General features: G+C 32.5%; 1 long non-coding RNA gene across 2 annotated transcripts; it reads left to right on the top strand.

Annotated features, from left to right (window-relative positions):
- Window positions 1–2,217: 2,217 nt before the first annotated feature.
- On the top strand, window positions 2,218–3,277 carry LOC133292837 (uncharacterized). 2 transcript variants are annotated; one of them, XR_009748980.1, is made up of 4 exons: window positions 2,218–2,472; window positions 2,636–2,776; window positions 3,031–3,105; window positions 3,153–3,277. It is a non-coding gene; the product is annotated as an uncharacterized LOC133292837 (long non-coding RNA). The 2 variants fall into 2 exon arrangements; XR_009748979.1 differs by having other exon boundaries at window positions 3,031–3,277.
- The last annotated feature ends 1,485 nt before the right edge of the window (window positions 3,278–4,762 follow it).

A 4,762-nucleotide genomic window follows, 5' to 3' on the forward strand; every position in this document is an offset into this window, starting at 1 on the left:
AACCCGTTGCCCTCTGCATTCTTTAGTTCTACAATTCTGCTCCTTTTCCTTCTAACTATAGTTGTTGTGTGATAGTACCTTGTATTCCTGTCACCTTTCGCTGGCCAAACTGTTCTAGATTTTTCAAACCACAGTTTTGGAGTAACAGATAATATATTATTTTAAAATTTTGCACTCATAATTTTTTTTTTCTATCTACAGATTTTGTTAATATATACCTTTTTATACTGGCTAAATAAAAAAAAATAAAAAAATAATAGTAATTTATTAAAATTATTTAATATTTTTTATAAAATAAAAAATATTTTTAACTCGTACCATGAAAGCAGTTATTAATAAAATCTTTATTTATTTTCTATTCATTTTTTCATTATTAAATTTTGAATTTGTATTATTATTAAATATATTTTTCATACTGCCCATCAAATCGTCAACTGTGTCAGTGTGTGTACATACACACAAACTTTTTATCTGTATTGTGTTTTAGCGAACATATAATTTTTGGTTAACTTATGTGTATACGAGTCCACGTTAATGTGGAACTGTTCACCAAAGAAATTGCCAATGCCTGCCATGGACAGAACGTGAGTAAATGAATGGAGGGATAATCACTGTTTACAAACAAGCAATGTAGGACCCGTCTTTTTCTCCCTCCAACACCTAAACCAACCCTTTTGTTGGAAAATCAGTATGTACTTGCTTGCTAAAACTTTTACTTTTGAACTCTGTATTTATTATGTCACATGACATAAGAAAATTTTCTATACACATAATATTTTGTGAGGTTCGCAATTTTTGAAGAAAAAAAATAAAAAATTATAACACGCAAAACGAATCTCTATAACATTACACAATCACTTTTCCTACAACATAACTTTTATAAAACCCTTTATTTTTTTTGATAAACTGATTGGTATAACTTAAATTTACCTCATTTTCAGTCATGGTTAAAAAAAAATTTCATTTGATTGTCTATTTTATGAAATATCTATGGTACTACTGTTGTACCATTCACTCAGTGCATCTATCTAATAGAAAATAAAGAATGACTGTCATGCTTTATGGAAAAGAAAAAAAATATTTTTTTTATCCAAGTGTCATTTGTTAAATTGCAGATGTACTTACTATAGATACACAGAAGAAGATGATGTTATCATATTTTATATACCTTCCTAGTTTCCATCTACTCAACGAAGCACACCCTTTTGAGAGGGAGAACAAAAACCACTAATCCCCGACTTTCCCAGAGTGTAGGTGATCTTCTACAGTAAAATAATGATAATAATTACGTAGTGTTTCATTCCAGAGAAATTTTTTTTTACTAGAGAAATGTAATTGATAGAGAAATGGTTGAAAAGTGAGTTTGGTAGGAAAATGTAAAAAAAGTTGTTTGGTTGACCTAAATATTACAAGGGAAATTTATTTAAATATGCAAAATCTATGTTCGGGAGAAACTTTGCATCTGTTTTTTTACTTCCCCAGTTATCTCAAAATATCACATCTCAAGTGGTATTCTGTAACAGTGAATTTCATCTAAAAATCAACACAAAATTCATTTTCCCATCTATCCTATTTGTCTGATATTTTTTGAAAAAACCTGAACCAAACGTAATATTTTCCAATATCCACTTACACTTTTCCATCAATCTCAAAATAAACCTTCAACCAAACACTACCTTTTCCGAAGAAAAGAAAATTAAAATACAAAACCCTAAGATTCGCTAGCTAACCAACACCTTTCAGATTTCGCTGATTAACATTTTCAGATCGAATTCGACAAAATTAAAAAAAAAAAAAAAAACGAAATAAGATCACCAGATTAGATGAAAATAAATTAGGGTTTTTTCTTTTTTCTAGAGGGAAAAAAAAAACATCAGCAGAAATTGTCACTGATGAACATAAAGTGAAATTAAGCGGGCGTTTGATAGGAAAATTTTTCCACGATTTTTAAAAAATTGAATTTTTTTAAATTTTAAATTTTTAGATATTATCTAGAGCTGACAAAATGGACCGAGCCTGACGGGCTGAGTTTCTCAAACCCGCTGTCCGCCAAGCCCGTCCCGCCCACCCAAACAGGACGGGGCAGGCTAAGATATCTAGCTCATCTTCGATGGTGGGGCGGGACGCGGCGGACAGCCCGCTTTGTAACCTCTAATATTATCGTAGACTTAGAAATTATATTTTAAAAAATTGAGATTCCTGAAGAAAAAAAAAAAAAATTCTGCTGCCAAACACCCCGTAAGAGCTCTGAGACATATGCAGGGATGGTTGGGGCGAAATTAGAATAGGTGCTTAGATCAGAAAAACAAAAACTCAGCTCATTCATTTCTTCATTTTTCGATGTCTTCAACTCTTCGTCCATAGCAAACACAATATTTTCAGACCTTTTGTCCTCTTTGTATTCTGGGTTAGCACTTCTTCACCTTCATCCTTAATGCTTCTCCTATGTTTCTCCTTCTTTTGAGACACCAGGTACCTTCCTCTTTAACTCTCTCTATCTTTCAATTTTTCGCTATTCAAACATTTCGCTTATGATTGGTTCAATATTTTTTTTTCACTTTGGTGTTGTGATTGTTGTACTTAAATGTGATTGCTTATCGTCAATGAGTTTTTGATTCATGTCTTATGTTTTCAGTTTGAAGATTTTGTTTTTGAATATATTGCTTTCTTCGTTTGCCTTCGTTTCACGATGTTGTGGGGTAAGGAAACCAAAGAAGAAGAAGAGAATTTAGGGCTTCGATAATTTTCCGAATATACACTAGTTATGTAATGTCAGGTATCACTGCCTTGTATTCATTTTTATTATTAGCGATTTTATTTAGTAACTTCGAAGCATATATTGTAATTTTATTTATAGTTGGTCTCTCACAAATATTAAAAGATAATGTAACTCCTGTAATGAACCTGACATATTGTAAATAAATTTCAAACACAACAAGAACTTGATGAAATATGTATCTAGATATGTACGATCTTACAATATAATTTATGTTTCTTAAGCAAATATACATGATTGTATATTCATTGCAGAAAAGTCTTGGCTTAGATCCAAATGATCCAATCATTCTGTTTGTTGTTTTTTTGGGGCTCTTCAGCTACGTTATGGTATGAATTTCTCTTTACTCAAAAGTAAATTTTGCTATCTGTAATAGATGTCAGAGATATGCAGGGCTGTTTATTGGCTATGGACATATGGAGGTTACTCAGGAGATCTAACCCCTAAATCAGCTTTGGAGCTTTAGCTGGGGACTCAAATGCTGCACTTATAGATGTTCGCAGTGAGGCAAGTTATGATTAATTTTTCTGGCTTTTTTATTCAAATATAGAGAAATAACTATGTAATCTATGAATGTAGTAAAGTCAAGTTATCCTTGTGTTTCAGTGTCCATTCTATCTTTGCTTCAACACTTCTTCCAAACTCAAACTATGGTATCCTAATTAAGGAAAAATTTCTATTTTTTTTGGCTAACTATTTTGACATCAAAATTGACCAAAGAAGTTGCTGCTTCTTTCCTTTCTGCAGGATTTACGAGAAAAAGATGGTATACCTGATCTTTGATGGTCTGCTCGGTTTCAATATGTGTCTGTAACTCCACTTGAGGTTGGTTGAAAGCATGATAATGTTTAATGTGACTGGGATAATTGTGGTATGACCTTAACTTTGTTAAATGGAACAAGTCCAGAATCTTGGTCGCTTGTTAGGTGGATACCAATTAATCTATAATCCGTCTACTACTAAAATAACATATTATGCAATTTCCAGGTTGATGGCTCAATACGCAAGTTGTTGAAGAGTGTTAGAGACCTCGATGGCTCCTTGATCGCTGCTATCATTCGAAATTTGAAGATTGTTAAGGTATTTAGCTTGGTATCTCGAAACAGGGTCTAGTGTTCTGAATAAAGTTACTTGAAAGTGCATGGAATAACCCCAGAAACTCTTTGCTAAGCAGTAATTTATATGTACCCTTCTTTCCTTTTTTCCCTCTATTTCAATATTATGACGTGAAACTATTGAACCTCAAGAGAGATATCAATGACCAAATGCTAAAGTTATTTGGTATTTATAAAATAAGCTTAGTCTTTTGGCAATTTCATCATTTTAATTTTTTCAAGGACATTAAACGTGGTTTTAAAAGTGCCTATATATGTTGTATCCTGCACGGTAGGTAACAGTCTGTGGTAAGAGATGGTAATTTATATTCAATGACTTGAAGTTTGTGTATCAATTCTTTTTATATGTGATTAGAGGGATTGGCATGAGAAATGATGTCTCAGAATCCTTTAACTGAAGCTCTAATTCCTTTAAACATCACGCATGAGTGACTCAATGTCTAGGATGGTGTTTTTTTTTTTTGCAAACCTAATGGCTCCCATCACTTCAGATAATTTTTTTATGCTCTTGTGGAGACAATTTATTGCCAGTTAGCTAAAAGAATGGCAGTATCTGTTGATTATTGCCAGTTAGCTAAAAGAATATACCTTATTATTATTAGTATAAATCTACGTTTTCATCCTCCTGTGATTCATATTTCCTGGTTAAACTGTAATTTTCACAGGTTATCTCTGGGAAATTGTGTGCTGGACCTGAAGTAGATGTCCGGAGCTGTGGTCTGTGGAGTGATTTTATACGCTCTTCTCTGTGACACTCTTCCTTTTGATGATGAAAACATTCCCAAACTCTTCAAGAAAATCAAGGTATTATAGTATTGAGAGAAAGAATGAAGGACGGAGAAAGCAAAGAATTCTCCACAGAAGAGGCTGA

The sequence above is a fragment of the Gastrolobium bilobum genome, unplaced genomic scaffold, assembly GCF_033153095.1.
Source record: "Gastrolobium bilobum isolate Gb01-03AN ecotype WA unplaced genomic scaffold, APGP_CSIRO_Gbil_v1 utg2530, whole genome shotgun sequence".
In the NCBI taxonomy this organism is placed as follows: domain Eukaryota; kingdom Viridiplantae; phylum Streptophyta; class Magnoliopsida; order Fabales; family Fabaceae; genus Gastrolobium; species Gastrolobium bilobum.